Source organism: Jaculus jaculus, chromosome X (assembly GCF_020740685.1).
Source record: "Jaculus jaculus isolate mJacJac1 chromosome X, mJacJac1.mat.Y.cur, whole genome shotgun sequence".
Taxonomy (NCBI): Eukaryota; Metazoa; Chordata; class Mammalia; order Rodentia; family Dipodidae; genus Jaculus; species Jaculus jaculus.
In genome coordinates, this window is record NC_059125.1 from 15,503,533 (window position 1) to 15,524,914 (window position 21,382).

General features: G+C 38.6%; 1 protein-coding gene and 1 non-coding gene across 2 annotated transcripts in view; both read left to right on the forward strand.

Moving 5' to 3' along the window:
• Positions 1-820: 820 nt before the first annotated feature.
• Mid1 (midline 1) overlaps positions 821-21,382 on the forward strand; it is a 394,404-nt gene continuing 373,842 nt past the window's right edge. Inside the window, exon 1 of the mRNA XM_045140323.1 lies at positions 821-972. The gene's annotated coding sequence lies outside the window, so the exon portion shown is untranslated. The remainder of the gene's footprint in view (positions 973-21,382) is intronic.
• On the forward strand, positions 17,562-17,773 carry LOC123456771. Its single transcript, XR_006634653.1, has one exon. It is a non-coding gene; the product is annotated as a small nucleolar RNA U3 (small nucleolar RNA).

Here is a 21,382-nt window from a genome sequence, read left to right on the forward strand (position 1 = left end):
ATTATAACATGTTAATAGTCTAGATATATTTTCTTATCATCTTAACTCTGGAAAGTTTTTCAAAAAATTTATATATTCATGCAAATTTACAAATCATTTATTTCTTTTTTGAAATCATCAAATAGCTTATCAATATGTTGACTCAGGCGGGTGATTACTATAACTGCTCTGCCATTTCACTAATCAAAAACACAGTAGCAATTACTGTGAGGTAAAGGTAGTAAATATAGAATGATCATATTGTATTATCTACTGAAGGCCTGAGAAGGTTAAATAATTGTCTCTGTGCTCAAATCAGGAACCAAGCTTTGATTGATAGAAATTTATTCCCATTCTCTTTCTATAATGTTTTTACTCCTTTAAATATTATCTCCATACCAATTACCTTGTTTTTAAAAGCATGAAAGACAGATTAGTAACATCCTATACTTTGGTTTTTCTCCCTACATTGCTTTTGGAAAATATAAGGTTGGTCACAGTCCATGATATACCATCTCGCTGTTGACTCTCAGTTACACTAAAAGGGCCAATTTTGCAGAGTGCCGGGATAAAGATGATTTTAATTAAATCGCACAAATCCCTTTGTACTGAAACCAAACACTCTGCAGGCCAACTGACTGTGAGCCATTTTGGCATGGAGAGAGTTAACCAGATTACCAGGGATCTTAGTAAACTTCTTTCAACAGGAATGCAATTCATGTTTACCTATATAAGGAAACCTGTTAGGCTGACCTGAGTTTGGCGGATTTTTGCGCTGACTGAGAGGCATGTAAGCACACACCCTGGAGAGGGGGAGCGATTCTCAGCTGGACAGAGCAAGCTTCCTGAACGCCCCAGCCATTCAGCTGATCCGAGGCTAAGAACTGAGCCGGTACTTGCCTCAGAGCCGCCTGCTTGGAGGACCCCACAGGTTTTCCTCTTTCTGCTCCCAGTTGAGGATCAAACCCAGTCCTGAGAAAAATGGGGACGCCGGTGAGTCTTCTCTCTCTCCCTCTCTCCCTCACTCCCCCCCCCCCAGTCCACTCTCTCTCTGTGGCTAAGGGGCAAGACTCACTGCTCTCACCCAGGAAGCTGAGGTAGAGGCATTACTCAGCCTCTAACCCCTCAGCTCCTTCCTGAACAAACACAATGCCTGGCCGCCGGTACCTACAGCCAACTTTCTCGGCTGATTTTGCACATCAGAAACCCATCCAGGCAATCATTTTCGTACCTTCGACATTCCAGAGAGTGGTTTTACTGAGCAAGTTTCTAGTCCATGGCGTTGAGCAAACTTTCTTATCCTTCTTGCATTCAAAAACAGCGGGAATGAATTTAGAGGTGCTGTGAGAGGAACACTGGCTCCCAAGGAATGAATAGTAAATCTAAGAGGAGCTCTTAAATCTACTTTCAGGGTGATAGTCTGCAGAAGCGGAATTTGTCACGGAGAAGGCAGGGTGAAAGTACTTTAGTGCAAAATCCTTGCACCCTGTCCATCTAGTAAAGGACACCTTCTGAAGCACTGAGGAAAGAAAGAAGCCTAGCTGGTCTCTTTGTTCTAGACAACAAATAGAAGTTTGCTTTGTATTTTGACAACTAGCGTATGTCTATATATAAGGTGACAATAATGAATAAGGTACTATAACAAGGGCATTGTGGTCAATGGAATTGAAATTTGACTATATATGATATTTATACACAAGTCTCAATCTGAATGTAATTAAACATGGAAATTTGAATGTGTTTAATAGAATTGCAGGGACATTTGAGTTTTACTTGGGAACCACAAATTATAAGAGGCAATTATGAGAGGAATTTTTTAAAAATAACTGTTTCCACTCTGTTCTGAGGCATAGGTACTTTTTAATTTTATTTATTTGAGAGAAAAAGGAGAGAGAGAGAGAGAATGGGCATAGGTAAAATTTTGAAACGATAAGAAAGGTTTTTAAATAGCTGTCAAAAATAATTTGAAGTACACATTTATGTCATTAGTTTTGGACGTCAAAGCAGTAATCTGAATTGAGTCAACTTGAATAATTGTGTTGAATAATGTGACTACTCACCTTTCAAAGGAACATTGTCATTTTCCATCCTGCTTGGGATTGCATGCTGAGAGTTTAGGGAAGTGAGACTGAATGCAACAAGTGATCTGAGGACCCAATTGCAGATTTGTGATAAGGAAAGGTTAATTTCCTGAATTGATTTATAGAAAGATAATCAGTGCAAACAAACAGCTTTGAGATAAGAAGCATTTTAGTTTTGTTCATTGCAAGTCATAGTCCACTCTGTAGTGAGATTTTCAGAGGAGCTAAAGGAGGTATAGTCAATTTTCTTAGGGTCTTTGATTCTAAACAGGACAACCACCCTTAGCAACACAGTAAATATGAAGCCTGCTCACTTCCATGAGAAAGAATTAGAAAAGTGGCATATCATGCAAGAGGCAGTTTATTAAATGAAATTCTTGCTATCATGAGCTGCAGAGAGAACAATGAAAATGTTTAAAGCTTTTTATCTCCACTGTGCTGCTAGGAAAAATGGGTCTTGATATGCTGATATCATTGGGAATTAGTAACCCAGGAAACACAAAAAACAGTTGTTTTTTTTCTTTTTAATATATGGTGAATAACAGATGGTTTAATACCAGGTTATCTCACCATCCTGCCCATGAGATGCCCCCAAGCCAAATCAGCCAGTGTGTCTGCCGTTTTTCCTGTGAGTAGATATGTGCATAGTTATTATACACTAATTAAACTAACAGCCAAGGGAATATAGAACCAGAAAGATAGATAAGTCTCCTGGAGCAGGGAAGGTGGAGGTCTGCATAGGAATTTTGGTTTTCACATTCAGAATTTTCCTTACAAGAGACATATGAGTTACTGTAAATGATTGGAAGTCTTGACTCTAGAATCTTCTCATCCCCCACTCATTTGGGGGTAATAATATTTAGTATGCCATGTAACAAATTGGTATTATCAAACTTCCAGGTGGATTTTCTCTTGAAGATTAAATTTAGTTTATGGTCCAGACTATCCTCATTGAAAGAAGGGATGCTATATTGTCACATTAACCCATTTCAAGTCACTGGTGCTTTGTTTCTCTATGAAGGGTACAGCCATTTAGCAGCCTCCTTAGACATGCAAGATGTTGGACATATCCTGTGAGAGGTACCGTGTGCACATACAAGATACAAAGTACTGTTAGCTGCTAAATTACTGAAGACTGGCGGGTTTGTTGTTATCTGTTGGTTTGTTTCTTGTAATGGAATTATCTGATCATCTTGAAGAACACTCTTTATGATAAAGCTGCCTTGTGGATGGAACACCAAGCACAGCAGATTAGTGGGTTTTAGTAGGTTACAGAAATGCCCATTTGTTTATTCCTCTTGGCACTTTGGCTATCAGGCTGTGCCTGAAAGGAGAAAATCCCTTGAAGATTATCTCTGGACCTCACACCTTACTCATTTTTCTCTAGTATATTCCACAGGTTTGAATGACTTCTATATCTGTTGTGACATTTAAAGGACATGAAATTTCTTTTAACTACCCAGGCCAATAATACTGATTCAACCAGTCACAATGCTGTTACTCTTTTAGCATGGGTGTTGGGGATCCATTAATGTACCCTAATTCTTACCATCTTTCCTGAGATTGCGGGAGTGTTCAGGGTCCTGTCTATGTCATCCAATTTGTCTGCTTTATTCCTGCAGATGTACTAGTATGTGTGTGTCCTTAAAAATCTTATGAAAACCTAATGGGAGTTTTTCTTCATAAGATGTTTTCTGCTTTTTAATGTTTTGTTATTCATTCTGCTTTCCTGTCTCAAATTGATGTTTGGTTCAGATTCTTCTGCCCTGAGTGTGTCCAAGGACAATGGACAACAGATTGACAGCAATATATATATATGGATTCTTTACAGTTTATACTTGTATATTTCATTTTGATCATATTTATCCCACATTATCCTTCCATATCTCCCTCAGTCTCACTGTAACCCTTCTTTTTATCTCTTGGTCTCTTAATACTGGCTACATCATGGAATGGAATGAACCCACATCCTGGAGAACCTTTAACTGTCATTAGCTCATTCAGGAGGAGATTCACCTCCAAAGCTCTTACCCTAACTATAACAGAATTATGACTGGCTTCATCATATATTTGTCTTGTGCAAGTGACCACATCTGGTGTGTGTTCATGAATGCAATGGTTTTGTCAAGTCCAGATTCCAGAGTTCCACATGCAAATTCCCTCCTTGGACACTGTACCAAGTTTATAGTATGCATGGATATCCTTGGTGAACTTTCTCTCCCTACCATTTGACATTAATAATGTTCAAAACAATTTGTAATATTAACTACTGTTATATTCATTCTGAAAATATTCATTGAGTACCTTTTGAAGTCCTATGCTAAGTACTCTAGAGGAAATGTAGACATATGAGACAGATTATTTTAAACCAAATCTTCAAGCAATAGTTAATGTCCCTAGAAAGAGAAATCTCATGGCATGAGTGATGTATGGCTTGTGAAATATAATTTACCGTGGTTTCACTTGATCATCCATTTTGTTTTTTTTCTGTTCATGCTTCAAGTTTAAGCTTCTTGAAAGTTGTCAACCCATGGGTGCAACATATTAGTAGGCACCAGACTGGTCACTGAAATGTTGCAGTGTTTGCATTAACCAGATGAGTTCACATAAGTGGATGCCAGTAAGTGGATGCTTCACGTGCTGAAAGAGGACATATTCCACCAAAATCTTCCTGAAAGGCATCTCTAAGTGACAGAAAATTGGGTGGTGTTATGTTATAAAATTTTGATAATGTAATTTTCAACACCACTGTGACAGACGGGAGATGTGGCAGTGTAAGATTATGTACTTAGCATGCACTCCCAGCAGGGAATATTAAAAAAAAAAAACAAAAAACTATTCTTTCTTGAGGTACCAGAGATTTCTATGATTCCAGAAAAGGAAGAGAAATTTCTTGATTACTAGGTAACTTGAGAGCTTTTATTTTGGCTCATTACTACTGGAAATTATTAAGCTATAAGTTCTTTTAATGGTTCTACTGAGGCAGATGAGAACAGCTGCCATTACTTCTGACATACTAGAACTTACCTCTTAAATAGTAATGGTTCATTCAATTAATGATTTCTTTTTATTTAAAAAGAAAATAAAAAGGGAAGGCAATCCTCTGGGGAATACAGCCTTCTCATATACATATCGTGCTTAGCTGTGTGGGAGAGTATAGTCACATTCTCCTGTGAGTTGATCTTCACTTGTCTTGACTTGAGACAGAAATGAAATTAAGCAGATCCTCCTCAGTTTGACAGTCTGAGTTTTAACACGTGACAGATTTGGAATTTTGGTCACAGAGCTTGAGCCAGGAAATGTTGCATTATTTATTTATAGGTATTGTTCTGTCACAGAGGCCTTGGTTATTTCAACCAAAATTATCCCCCCCCCTTGAGTATGTAACTGTACGGTTATTTATATCTGTGCTGACACACTCATCATGTATTGCCTTGGGGAGCAAAACAGTATGTAAACTACCAGAGAGCAGATAGCCAACTGATAGCCTTGGCTTAAAGTTAGGGAACAAAACAGTAGTATTTCCCAGGTTTTTTCCAAAGTTCAGGATGATAGGTTGGGCCAAGTAATTTTAAATTTCTTAGGGATTCAATTTCCTCATTTATCAATGGATACATATAGTCATTTCATTGCAGCATTTATAAGCATTGAAATGATCATGTCTGTGAACACATATAACATAATGCTGGACATGAGGTCAATCAGTAAATGTTGGCTGGTTTGAAATGGGTGGAAATAGATGAGGCATGTTCAGTGAAACCATTCTGGGATTGAAGAAGTAGAAATACACTAGTGGCCCACTTGGGAAGTTAAAATTGTAATTGAATGAAACATTGATGTCTTCCTTAATGTATGCAGAAAATCCTTTTTACTTCTTATCACCTGTAGGTTTTGAGGTTTGAGATCTTTATTGTTAAGACATCTTTCGGTTGTAGTCTATGTTATTTCAATATGTATTTCTCCCTTTTAAGGCTGTCCCTCAAAGTTTCATGTTTTATAAACACAGCAAAAAGCGCTCACTTCATGTTTATTAATTTAACAGCTTAAAAGCTTCCCCAAAAGCCTGAGTGAGAGGGAGTGGGCTATTAAATTCATTGAATAAAAACACTTCTTCTTTATTTTAATAAGTAGAGCTTTCCCCTTGCTTTAGTCCATAATAGTGGCTTTTCAGGGGTCTTGAGAGTGGTCTTTTCTCAGGGTATTATTTGTTCAAGGTTATCCTCACACACTATCCACCAAATAAAATCCTAACAGAATGAAACATTTAATCTGTTTTGGCTGCTGAGGCATAGATAGAATATGTCTGTGGACTGGCCTGCCGTGGCAAGAATTCATTCCTTGTTAATGCAAGTGAGTACCATATGGGATTTGTTGGAAACAGGGCAGCTTCATCCAATGTAGATCAAGTGGCTTCTTATTTTTGAGTCATTTTCATTGAATTTAAGACTACAGATCTTGTAAGATACTATATTAAAGAATCAATTTGAATGAATCTATAACACGGCATTTTGTGACACAAACATTGTCTGCTACATTTATTGAAAATATTCTTTTAGGCATTTTTACACTGAATATTAAACAAATCATAAACTCTTCCCATGACTACTTAAAATAAAAATATAGATGAGATGTGCATCTTAAGTTTTAACTATAAGGTATTGTTTAATAGTCTGTGCTTTTCTGAACCATGCCAACATACCTTGTGCCAAAGTTGCAGCATTTCTTTGCAGAAAGCTTATCGGCATCTCTGAGTTTTTAAATAAGGACAGCTATCAAGAGTATACACCTTTTCAGGCAGTCCTATGGGAGGATGGATTTGTCCATTTACACCTTGAAGGCATGGTCTACACATTACTAGATCTCTCAGAAAGCTAGTTCTGTAATCCTAATGTGTGTCTACAAACTCACTGAGAGCCTGAGTGTTGGCTGGAGAGATGGCTCACTTAGTAAAGTGCTTGCCATGCAAACATGAGAAACTTCATTTGGATCCTCAGCTCCCCTGTAAATACTAAGCAGGTGTGTCAGCCCACCTGTATAATCAGGAGGTGGAGACAGGGTATTGAAAAGCTGGGCAAGAGGGCTAACTACCCTAGTTTAATAGGTAAGCTCTTCAAGTGAGAAAACTTGACTCTGTAAATAAGGTGGAGAGCGATTAAAAAAAAATACACCCAACTTCAACCTCTGATCTCAGCACACACATGCAACCCTACATAAGTGAACAAGCATATATGCATGCAACAGAAAGGAGAGAGAGAGAGAGTCTGCATGCTTGGTGGATTCCCTATGTGTCTTCTAGATGTAAATCTTTTCTTAATCCCACCTGAGGCAAGCTCTTTCTCTCCCACTTTCTCCCTCTCTCTTTCCTCTCGTCTCCCCTCCCTCATTGTCTTCCTCTAGGAAAACATCATTTTTTTTCCTTTGAAGTGTTTTATAAGTTATGTGTGACTTTTTTATACTAATAGGGAATGTGTTTCAAAGAATGCCTATAATTCAGCTGAAGTAACATTATGGAATACTATGGTCAGAGGGTATGTGGGCATGCAAAACAATTATACCTCGACTTCATTCTGAGAGATAACAAGTGCAGAACATTTTCCAATATCAAATAGTATAAACTGGGAAACTTTTTTCCCCTGAGAACTTGTGAAATGAAGGATATACCTTCTCTATCTCACAGAGATGCCTAATTTCCAGAATTACAAAATGATTTCATTGTCTTTTAAAATACAAGAGTGTGCTAGTATAAATTATGGATTTAGAGATAGCAAAATATGTAGCTGCCATATTTATTGCATTGGAATAGATTTCATACCACTTAAGATGAAATGAGAGAAGAAGATTCTCATAGGATGGGGGAAGTTATTATAGAGTAATATAATATAAAATGCAAGAAGATGTAACAAAAAAGGAGAAATTCAATGTCCACTCAAAAATATTTATCAGGCTGGAGAGATGGCTTGGCGGTTAAGGAGTTTGCCTGTGAAGCCTAAGGACCCAGATTCAACTCCCCAGTATCCATATAAGCCAGACACATAAGGTCATGTATGCACAGGAGGTCATGCATGCACACAAGGTGTTGCACACATCTGAAATTTGATTGCAGAGGCTAGAGGCTCTCGTGCAGCAATTGATTCTCTCTCTTCCTCCCTCCCTCTCTCTCTCTCTCTCTCTCTCTCTCCTAAAAACTATTTATCAAATACTTGCACTAAATGAGGCCATTCCCCTACATGCTTAAGGCTGAGGTGGAACCTCCATTTCAGTAGATAATATTCTAGTGCAGGAGACAAATACTGATACAATATAAAATATCACACAAACAGGAGTAAGGGGTATTAGAGGAATAAAAGCTATGAAGATGGGCTACATGTTGTCACAATACTATATTAAGAAGAGTTAGCCAATCAGCAGAGAAGTCAGAGAATGTGTACCTAAGGAGATGCTTGAGGAAAAAATGAGAAGGAAAGGACAGGGTCATTGTGTTTGGAGGAATAAAAAATATAACCAGATTATATTACAGAATTTTCAACAAGGAATGGCATTTGTCTTGGGAATGTTCACATTGGTAGCTATTTGGGTCATGTATAAAGGGGCATCAGAGTGATTTTGTATAGAAAAGACAGGAGCAAGAAAAGTAACCCAAGGAAAAATGACACTCACATGTATTTGTGTTATGGTGGTAGAGATGAAGGGAAACATGGATTTCATGTCAATTTAATTTCAGAATTGAAATCAACAGGGAGACAGTAATTAACCATGACATGTCAAGGCAACTTTCTAGGAGTTCGGTTCACATAGCTAGAGAAATACGGGTATCAGAAGTTAACCTGGTCTGGAGAAGGGAAAGGAATCATTTGCAACCAATTGGAGTAGAAAAGGCATAAGCTTTGAAGCCAAAAGCATGGGTTTAGGTTCCAGTTCCTCAATTCACTAGCTATATGATGCCTCATTGCCTCGTGTTTAAAAATTTACCTGATAAACACCTGCCTCAAGTATTCCTGGGACAATTCAAAGACATGTGACTAAATGAAAAGCACTTATTTACAAGTCCTAAACATGAACTTCCATTATAACTCCACCAGTTCACCACTGATGAGGCTTGGGAGGAGAATATATATTCAGTTATTTCCTAGAGGCAGTGTGATGTGATGTGGGAGGTTCTTGACAATGGAGATGATGTGCTGTTAACTTCAGTTATCTGATGAGCTTCTCCTCTGTCACTCCCGCCTTTTTTTTTTCCCACACCACATTCTGGATTAATGGGTCCCACATAAAAACAAGCTGCACTGCTTTTCCAGCTGGCACCCCTTGTCACTTGTAAGAGTATGGCAGGTAGGATTTTGGAAGGTGGAACCCTAGACGTTGCACTCACAGATGAGCACACTCAATGAACTTTATGCTCCCTATGCAGTTTGGGTACAAAGCAAAAAAAAAAAAAAAATCAGAATTCTGTTTTTCAAGTATCCATTTAGCAAGATAATGTTTTCTGACATGTATAATTCCACTGACTTTGGATGAATTCAGTGAATTCCTCTCTGGCTTCTAATTACTAATTACATTAAAATCTAATTACATTAAAGGAAGTCATTAAGTGGTGAAAGGGGCAAGCATAGCTTTAGAAAAAGCTGAGAATGGGCAAGTGAGAGGGGGGAAGGGTTAAGCACTGTGGAATCCAGGTGTTGGCTTCACTATCTGCAGGTGTTCTGGCATTGTAGGATACAAGTCACTACCAATACCCTTCCATAGCCTCCTTGTATTTACTTACCTTTGCTCTTGGCACCTGTTATTTAAGTCTTTATTTTAGACCTCAGCTAGATGCTTATAATTTGGGCACACCTATATATAAGTTGTTGGAATATTAAGGTGATTAAATTTTCCATCAAGGTCCCATTTAGTAATTCCTTCACAGAACAAATTTTTATTTTCTTTTTCTTTTTTATTCTTTCTTTTTTTTTTTTTTGAGGTAGGGTCTCACTCTAGCCCAGGCTGAGCTGGAATTCACTATGTAGTCTCAGGATGGCCTCGAATACACGGCGATCCTCCTATCTCTGCATTCTGAGTGCTGGAATTAAAGGCATGTGCCACCACGCCCCACTTAAATGTTTATTTTCATATAGAAACACATGGGACAGTGTTGGAGGCTTTCCATTCTGCCAGTTCACTTGTGGAATGTTCAGATAAAAGACTGTGAACTGTCTGTGCTCTCAGGTAACAGAATGGTACTTGGGTCTTGATCCTAGTGAGATTTGTCTATGTACAGGAGGAACGGGAAGAAAGAACACTAGAAGATGTTGTCTGAAAGAGAAATTGCAAGGTTGTTTGTAAAAGCTGAGGTTTCCCCCTACCTTCAATATTTTCTCTGGATTGCCAAAGTTGATGAGTTAGTGTAAATGCACTTTAAGATAGAAGGGCAGTGGAAAACATGCATTTTAAACTTGAATTGAGAGTGGAGTGTTGATTTAGCAGTTAAAGACACTTGTTTGCAAAGCCCGATGGCCTTGGTTTGATTCCCCAGTTCCCACATAAAGCCAGATGCACAAAGTGGTGCACACATCTATACTTCATTTGCAGTGGGAGGAAGCCCTGGCATGCCCTTTCTTTCTTTCTTTCTTTCTCTCTCTCAAACAACTAGCTAACTAACTAAATAAATAAATCTGAATTATATTTCCCTCAGGGACTTCCATTTTCACATTGCAAAAACTCACTTGGAAGTAGCCTCACTGACTTTAAAGCAAGAATAGGAAAGGGGAGTTATGTTCTTCAGTTGTATAACAAATAAACTTCCTATCTATGCTCATGCAAGCAACCCTAATTTAACTCAGTGAGTCAAAACAAGACATGAAAGTAAGAAGGGGCTTGGTTGAGAACAAGAAAGGTGGGCTGGAGAGATGGCTTAGCGGTTAAGCGCTTGCCTGTGAAGCCTAAGGACCCCGGTTCGAGGCTCGGTTCCCCAGGTCCCACATTAGCCAAATGCACAAGGGGGCGCACGCGTCTGGAGTTCGTTTGCAGAGGCTGGAAGCCCTGGCACGCCCATTCTCTCTCTCTCCCTCTATCTGTCTTTCTCTCTGTGTCTGTCGCTCTCAAATAAATAAATTAAAAAAAAAGAAAGGTTTTAGTGGGAATGGAAGGGACATAAGAGAGGTTATAGGAGAATGAATACGATGAAAATACATTCTATAAATGTACAATTTTTTTTTCAAGTTAAAGTCTCATTCTCACCCAGGCTGACCTGGAATTAGTCTCAGGGTGGCCTCAAACTCATGGAGATCCTCCTACCTCTACCTCCCAAGTGCTGACATTAAATGTATGTGCCATCACATCCAGATTTTTATATGGAATTTTAAAAATCATAATATAGAGGCTGCTAGTCAGCATGTGCAATATCAGCTGTTCCAAGCCTGGAAGATTTAGGACACACTGTGCAACATAAGCAAGCCAGAGCTAGACAGAGAATGAGTTCACTTTGTTCAAGAATGCAGGTGTCTACCAATAAATAAATCGTTTGCCATTAGTCCAAAGATAATGAAGGAACCTGGAAGAATTATCCAGACTGAAGGTCACAGCCAAGAGAAAACACATCAAAGATTACCATCAATGAAAAATGGTGAGAACTTCTATTTCCAGACCCCAAGTCAAGCTTTGGAGAGATAAAAATGTGAGCTTTGCATACAATCAAGCCTTCTTGTCTCTTTAATTCTGCTTAGAAAGAATGAAAGTGGGGAGGAAGAAGGCCATTCCCAGCTAACTGTAGGTCATAAATTAGTTAATAAAATATGTCTCATGTTATCTCTGAAATAGCCTATTTTACATATACATGCCTGTTTGAGTTATTTGTTTCTCTACTTACTCAAGGTTGCGTTTTGGTAGTAAAAGTCAATAGATGAGTTTTAAATTATGCAATTACTAATGACTTTCTTGTGATGAAAACAATATTATGTGTATATATATGTATGTATGTAAGTGTGGAATATAGGTTATTGCTGTTGATCACAAATTTCAAAATTATCATTAGGATTTAATTTAATATATAATGTTAGTGAATCTAATGACTCATGCATATTGTTATATTGTAAAATATTATTTAGTTTTATTTAAGAATAAATTGTATTGAGGCTTCCAAGATATTTTCAGGACTTGTAAAGTTTTTTTTTTTTTTTAATAAAGTAGGAACTTGTATGGACATATTATATGTTAGTACCCTCATTTCCCCCTGTTCTGCCTCAGTTCCACTGAGGGTCCTCCTCAGTGGGATTATGAGTATTCAGTAGGGCATTGTGGGTAACAAGTTGGGAGAGCAGAAGTCAATTGTTGTGGAGGAGCAATACCTCTGGACATTCCCTTCTACTCTGTGACTCTTACAATCTTTTTATCCCCTCTTCTGGAAAATTCCCTGAACCATGGTGGGTGTGCTTTAACTATACTTTAGTGTTGAGATCTCAGCAGCTTCCAGAATTCTGCTTTGTTGTATTTGAGTATCCTCAGTGTCTGTCTGGTTGTCAGGCTCCCTGTGGAAGTAGCACTCTTGCTCATGATGCCAATTATTCTGTGGTTTCACCTGGGCCCTGGCTGATATACGAAGGGTGGCTTATCTTCTCAATTCTAGCTGCCTTCTGAAAAAGATATTAAAAAAAAAAAAAGATTCTGCAAAGGAAACTGATGTCAGCATAGTTTCAATGGGATAAGCATTATTAACTAAGAGAAATTTTGGTGGGTGTGGCCTCTCTTTTGGTTGAAGACTAGTGGGAGCTACTTTTGGGATTCCAGGGCCTCAGTCTCCATAGGATTCTGACTCGCTTCCCAGTTCCAGCTAAAGGTTCCTTTCCACTGAGAAAATCTCTTAGCCAATCATAGAGCTATTGATTACCCACCTAGGCTGGATGGATGCCACTATTGTACAGGTGTGTCCACCCTGTCAGGCTCATTGTTTCTATATAGCAGTGAGGATTTGCAGAGTTTTAATATATTATTTCCATGCACTGATAATAGAATATACTGTTTTTTCTCTACTACGGTCACTATCAATGATAAAGCAACACTACATACATCTCTGTATATATTTATTTCCTTGTGAAAATAGATAAATGATAGATATAGAGAGATTGAGAATAGGCATGCCAGGGCCTAATCCTGTTGCAAATGAGCTCCAGATGAGTGCATCAGTTTGTGCACTGGGCTTTATGTAGGTGCTGGAGAATTGAACATGGGCTGGCAAGCTTTGCAAGCAAGTTCCTTTAACCACTGAGCTATCTCTCCAGCCTTCTATATCTATTTCTGTGTACATTCCATATATATAAATGTGTGTGGCCATTTAAATGTTCGTTTCTTTTAAGCGTAAAATTTTAGCCATGTTTACTATTTTTAACCTCAGACAATAAAAGAAAAAAATGCATGCTTTTTAAAATCACATACAATGGTTAAGATAGAGATAATTGAAAGAGGCCTGAAACAGAAAACAGAAAAGAAAAACCGAGTGAAAAGGACAAAAAAGAAAAGGTTACATTACAAGAAGAGAGTTTCTAAAGCGACAACAGTGTACTCTCCACTGTCCAGAAAAACATGCCTCCCAAAAGAAAACAAAATCCCTTGAAACAGAGGTAAGACAATAGGCTCTGGACATTATCAAGTCACAAAAAGGGGGATTCAGAAAAGGAGAAAGCACAAAAGAAAGGGTAAGTAACATCCTTCAGGGAAAATGCTTTCAAAATTAATGAAATGAGCAAAACGGGAAAAGGAAAGTATGAAATGAAAAGATAACATTAATAAATCAGGGAATAGGAAATGAAAGCAAAGTGGGCATGTGCTTGTGTTCATGGATGGCTGAGAACATTGTTCCTTCAATGTCTGGTGGAAAGAGTAGGAGAGAGCACCTATGGGTAAGTAGAAAGCAAGGCTGCTGCTACTGCTCAGATTTGAAAATATGCGCTCGGTCCCTGAGAACAATTTAAAACCATCCTGCAGTAGGGTACATCCAGTGATAGTGACCCATAAGGATGACACAGTCTGCCTAATCGCTTGCCACGTGTATGAAGGCCTTTTTTACTTTTTTTTTTTTTCCTTCTTTGCAGGTAGCATCTCACTCTATTACAGGCTGACTTGGAACTCTCTGTAGCTCCGGCTGGCCTTGAAGGTCATCCTCCTTCAGCTTCTCAAGCGCTGGGGTTAAAGGCTTGTGCCACCAGGGCCAATCTTAATTTGGTTTTTAAATGTCTCTCCTCAACAAAGGCCTAAGTTGTAGAGATGTAGCACTTCTTGACTGTAGAGGAGGCTGGCTCCTCCTGAGTGACTAACTACTCTAGGTGGATGAATGATAGCAGAGCTAACCTTGCACATGCCTTCCGTGCTCTTAGGATTTCTTGATGGAAGGAGCAACACCTGGCTTAATATCTATAAAATGCTTTGAACTTCTGCAAGGGAGAGGAAAGCCTGAGATAGGCCAAGTCATTTCTACTGTCAAATATTAATAAATTACGGAGACTTCACTTGGTAACTGCCAGTTTGACAGCCTGCACATGAAGCTCCAAATCCAACGTCTTGTTTTCTTGCCCCTAATAACTTATGTTCATAACTCAGTAACCCGAGGAATTGTGTTTACGGCAAGTTTGCATCTTTCATCTGATTGCCCATCTTGAGGCCCGTTTTAGAAAGCTGCTTTGACAAAGCATGTTTACAGTGAATTATTAATTCTTACCTGCAGCAAGGAGTGATGTTCAGAGTTGTTGGGGAAAATTTACCAGTTGTAGACTCACTGTTATACAGCTGTATTAAAACTGCACTGGGTCATTATGATGATGGCAAACTTCACTTTGACACAGTGCCACATCACCTCCATTAGTGCCCTGGGTAGAGCACAAACATCTGCTTGCTTTTATTGTCCATGTGTTACTTAAGATGGTCTGTTGCTTTATGACGTAAATCACTAGAATCTACTGACTATTTTTAAAGAGTCTTTTACTGTTTCCCTGAAACGATCATTCTTTATAGTTACTTCATAGATAATTGGCCGTTTAGGTACACACACACAAAAATGTAAAGATCATATTTTCTACTCCTTTGACCTTTTCCAAGGACGGCATTATGACTAAAGTACTCTAACATTCTTTGTAATGTTTTGTATTTTGGGGATGTCATAGGTTCACATTAATACAGGTAAAAGAAAGTACATTTCCAATGACAGATATGAGGAAATTGGCTTATTGTTTTTTGCTCACTGACCAAGAGCTTTGTGAATTTTCCTAGTTCAGTTTGCCTTTAAAGGATTTGTGACTGCTTTCCCTGCATATTTATATTTCCCTGGCATGATGCTAGGCAATCTACTTGCCCCCTAGCCTATGCATGTGTCCAGAGCAAATAAGTTCCATGATGGCTATGACCATTACCTGGCTGTATTTCAAAACCCCTCGGTGGGCAATTTTGTCTTTTTTATGGTAAGTGAGGGCCTGAAGCCAATGGGACTGCTCAAGAACCTGAGCGCCACAAGACAAAGGCTCTACCACATGAAAAATAAACCCCACTGATTATGATCCAGATTTGAGAAAAGATTGGCCTAAGGTATAATGAATACGAAAATGACTCTCCTTAGCCCACTTATTTGAAAAGCTCAAGGGGATATGGCCATGCATACTGGGCCTTGTAACTTATAAAAATATAACAAAATAGCCCATCTGGAAGAACATTTTCATATTATGCCATAAAATAGGGCTCTTACTCAGGTCCGAGGATTGCATGAAGCCAGGAAGTTTGGAGGGAACTCCCAGGGGAAGCATATTGGAAGATGATAAGGGAAGGATTGTGAGAGGGCTTGAAACTTGCCAGAGAATTATGACAAGGACTAATTAGAAGACTCTAAGAGACCAGAAAGAAAAATGTAGAAATATTAGCTTGGGGTAATTTACTTTTTCATTTGACATCTAGTTGTTTCTTGATGGTTCTGTGTTCTGATTATTGAATTTATGAAAACAAGAGAGAGAAAGAGTGTCTCAAAGGTAAACAGTGAAGGGTACTGCCTCATGACTGGGAGGAAAAAATGTAATAGAGGAATGTGAAGTGACTGATTCCAAATTGTAACAATTTCCTCATAGTGTTTAAGATATATAATATAGTATTCTATAATCCATAAATAGTGGGGGTATAGGTGAGGGAGATGAATTGAATTTCACCTTATGATTTTAATTAATTAGTTGAAAAGTATCAAATAAGTGGCCTTCAAACTCTTTTGACTATTTCGGTAGGGGGATGAAAGTATCTGAGTATCACATATACATACACATGGGTTTACACAAAGCAAACTCCATATTCCTCTATAAATAAACCAAGTGTGGTAGTGTGATTCCAATGCCACCCATAAACTTGTATTTTGAATGCTTGGTCCAAAGATGGTGGCAATTTGGCAGGTCGAGCCTTGCTGGAGAAGTTATGTTACTGAAAACTGGATTTGGGTGGTATAGCACAGCTTGCCCCTCCCTCAGCTTACTGTCTTGCTGCTTTCTGCTAGCTGCTGTGGCAAGATGTCATGGCCAACCTCTACTCTACCATGCTTCCCCTGTCATGCTGAAACTTTCTGTGGTGCTTTGATTCATGAGTCCTCCATAAACTTAGGTGCTCTGAATGCTAGGTTCTCAGCTGATGGGTATTTGGGAATTAAGTCCTCCTGAATGTAGTGTATTGTTGAGGGTGGGCTTATGAGTTTTATAGCCAGTTTCCCCTTGCCAGTGTTTGGCATACTCTTCTGTATCTATTACCTACCTGATGTTGACCAGGGGGTGATGTCCACCCTCTTCTCATTCCCTTGTTTTCTATGCCATCATGGAGCTTCCCCCTCGAGACTGTAAGCCCAAATGAACCTCATTTTTTCCTACAAGCTGCTTTTGGTTGGGTGATTTCGGCCAGCAATGTGGACCTGACTGCAATAGTAATTTTAGTACTGAGGAGTGGTATCATTGGCTGCTGGAAACATGACTGTGTGGCCTTGGACTTTTGGAGCTGATTTTTAAGAAGAATGTATGACAATTTGAAACCTTGGACTAAGAGACACCTTACAGTGCTGTAAGTACAACTTGATGGACTATTCTGGTCAGAGTTGAAAGACCTGATTGCAGTAAGAACTATGGACTATGCGGTTTGGCTTATGAGGGTGAGAAAGAGCTTTGCCTGGACTGGGATACAAACAGTTTATGTCAGAGGTTTGCTGTTATGGTCGTGTCCTGACCACTTGTACAGGGTTGCTCTGCATAGAAATGGGCTGGTTTGAGCAGAGGGATATGATACACAAATGAAATCTTTGGGCCAAAAACTGCTGCCCATTCAGCTTCACAATTGAGAGATTACAGTCTTTGAGATTGGGCCAGCTCACCTGCACTGGGGAAACTGGAAGAATGTAGACTCTTTTGAAGGGGCCTGAGTGCTCAAGGCGTGTCCTGTTCATCAAAGTTTGCCTTCTTCAAACCCCCATGGATTAACAAATTGGCACCCTACATGGTATTGTGGAGTATAAGAAATACATAAATGAAGACTATACTTTCAGTGATCATTTCTATAGTTCGTTACTAGAGAAGTTTCTCTGACTGTGTAGAGCACCAGAAAGCATGAGGAAGAGGTGTAGCATTCTCTCCTGAGCATGAAGCCGGCTCTTGATGTTGCTTCTCTGCAACTGCCATTTGCTATTGATGATCGTTCCTTCTCCTTTTGGGGAGTTGGAGGGAGAGGACACAGTCTGAGTGGCAAGAAAAAAAAAAGAAATACATAAATGAGAGGTTCATTGAGTTTACAATGCAGTCTTGTTTTGGAAATGTCCATGGCCAGCGTGCAACAGGTTTGTTGACGTAGCTGTGAGAATGAACCGTGGGTTGCAGTAGAGATTCTCGGACCACAAGATGGCTGCTAAGGAAAGCTGCCCATCCCAGATGAAGTTTTCCAGTACTGTGAGTAGCCTAGCTTGAGGGGAAGAATTGGAACTCCAAAACTTGCTGGTTAGAATTATCAGACTTGGAGGCTTGTCACTGACTAGAGTTGCTGAACTTGGAGCTACAGAGTTTGATGTTTCCCCTGTTTAACCATGTATTGGTTGAATATTTCTTTGCTATGTCCAGTGCCATCTTTTGCAGTGTGAATGTTTATCCTGTGCCATTATGGGTTTGGGGGGATTTTTTTTTAAATATTATGGCTCAGTTAAAAGACCTTGGATTATGGGGATGTTTGAACATCATTAGGACTGATAAAAAAAAATATGGTAACTATTAAAGTTGGAGTGAATGCATTGCATTTTACATCATGGAGTTCCCATAAACTTAGGAGTCTGAATGCTAGGTTCCCAGCTGATGGATAATTGGGAATTAATGTCTCCTGAAGGGAGTGTATTATTGGGGACGGGCTTATGGTGTTATAGCCATTTTTCCCATTCCAGTGTTTAGCACAGACTCCTGTTGCTATTGTCCACCTTATGGATTTTCCCCCTCAAGCCTGTAAGCCAAAATAAGCCTCTTTTTTGCCCCACAAGATGCTCCTGCTTGGTTAATTTCTGGCAGCAATGTGAACCTGACTGCAATACTTTCCATCAAGACTGTAAGGTAATTTAACCCTTTTCTCCATCAGCTGCTTTTGGTGAGGTGTTTTATGCCAGCAGCACAAAGGTAACTACATCACCAAGTCAAACATGTATACATGTATACAAGCATACACATATATGTGTACCTTCCTGTGACAGCTAAAGGAAGATGTAGGAAAGAGGAATTCACCTTGTTTTCATAGCCCATAGTTTGTCATAGTATGGTCACAGAGAATTATAGAGAAGTTAGTATGAAAATCTTTCAGCTACACAGGCCTGACTTAGAATATCCACTTGTGTTGATTTCTAGCTGGAAATCCTGCTCTTAACTCCCTGATGCTCATTGATTTTAGCATTTGCCTCTAATTTCCTAATCATGGTGAATATCATTCTGCCCAGTGTTTGAGGGGATGATGGTTCCATGTTTGATAAGTGGGTGAATGATGGAACAGTAATCCTGTAGGACAAATCAAAAAAAAAGGTACCACTTTTGAGAAGAAGAGGACCTTGGGGTTTGTCAATTCATAGGACTTTTACTCGATATAATTCAGATTTATTTAGACTTTCTTCAGAAACTTGTGGACTTAACATGTTTTCATTAATAAAGATAATGTAAAGGAGAGATAGGCTATTAAGGCAATGATTTAACAAAGTGTAAGGTGGACGTTTATTTTATATAACTCCACTATTCAACTCATAATGAACAGCTATATGCCTTCAAAAAAGTTTTTCAAACTAGATCCAACTGAAGTTTTGCATGAGAAATGCTGTACAACTGAATTTGTGTCAATGCTACTAAAATATTCAGTGATTTCAGGCAACCATTGTAACACATATTGGCTCAGAACTAACTTTTAAGAGTTTTGCCTGGAGACAAATTCTCTTGAAAATGCTTGAACAAATTAAACACAAAGTTAAAATTTGTTTGGAAGATGATGTTTCACCCAGTCTGGATTTGAATTTCGTCTTGGATTAGAAACATGTTAGTCATTTAAAAAATATACATGTCCTGAAGACATATTTCAATAGGGCAAAACCCCTAATCAAGAACAAAAATCCTACTTCTATAAATACACAAAGATGACAGCAATATAGAAAGAAAGAAATTAATGCCTGTGACCATTTATTCTTCCCACCAGTTTTGAAAACACATTCTTTTATGGAAAAGAAAATCACATTGACCTCATCTGAAAGCTGTTAATAACTATAGCAATTTTCCAAAGCACGTCATTGCTAAAGTCTACTTTAATATAAAGATATCTAATTTTTACTATTTCATTCAGATTCCAAGGCATAGACAAGTGATTAATTTGCTCATTTGTATAAAACTTATATCATTTTAAAATGGTCAGCCACAAAGACCACTGAAGAAAATGCAAGGAAATGATCTTCCTTGCTCCATTATTTTATATTCTTGAACATGGATGCCATGTTTCCCTTCTTACATGCCTGATATTCAAGGGTGCTTATTGTTCATACTTTCTATCCTCGGTCTTACAGAATAACCACCAAGGCAAAAATGGCTGAAACTCAACATCAAAGGCTTGTGATTACCACATGTTAATGGTACAATTTGAATTATCTATGGTTTCTTTTTTATTATTTATTTATTTATTTGTGAGAAAGAGAGAGAAAATGGACACATCATGGACTCTAGCCATTACAAACGAACTCTGAACATATGTGCCACCTTGTGCATCTGTCTTACATAGACTCTAGGGAATCAAATTTGGGTCATTAAGCTTCGCAGGCAACCATGTGAACCACTAAGCCATCTCTACAGCTCATCTATGATTTTTTTTTGTATTTTTTTATGAGATAGAAAGAAAGAGCAAGAGCAAGCAAGAGAGAAAATTGGTGTGCCAGGAACACCAGCCACTATAATTGAACTCCAAATGTGTATGACACCTTGTGCATATGTGCAACTTTGCATGCTTGTGTCACACGTGCATCTAACTAACATGGGACCTGGAGAGTCAAACATGGGTCCCTAGGCTTTGCAGGCAAGTGCCTTAACATCTAAGCCATCTCTCCCTCATATCTATGGTTTATTTATTTATTTAAAAGAGAGAGAGAAAGAGGCAGATAGAAAGAGAGAGATTGGGCATGTCAGGGCCTCTAGCCACTGCAAACAATCTCCAGATGCATGTGCCACCTTGTGAATCTGGCTTACGTGGGTCCTGGGGAATCAAACCTAGGTCCTTAGACTTTGTAGGCAAGTGCCATAACTGCTAAGCCATCTCTCCATCCCACGTGGTGTCTTAACTACAAAAATTGTGGTAGAAGCTTGAGGCCTTCCAGCTCACCTGGAAGAGTATCTGTTGTTTCCTTTTCCCCTTCATTGTTCAATGAGGAGCCCTTTGTGTAAGAGGTAGTTCATTCATTGGTAAACTGTATTCACCCACAAGTCTCCCCAGTCATGTTCTCAAGATTCTCTTTATAGGTAATTTGTTTGTTAAATGATATCTAAAACTAGATTTTCCCACATATACATGGAAAAAATGAATATCCATAGCAAAATTACTTGGATATCATGCAGTAGCACCACAGGTACAGTTTATTTGGTTAATGTTGTTGTATATATTTAACAATTTTCATTAACCTAGTACATTGAAGAACATTTGCTGGCTACTTAGAAATAGAGAGACAATTTTCAAGAATCCAACACAAAATCTACATCTTCTCCAATGCTCAATTATGCTCTATATTGGAAAATGAAGTAACAAAAATATAATATACATTCAATTTATTTCTTAAACAACCATTTATTAGGCACCAATTTCTT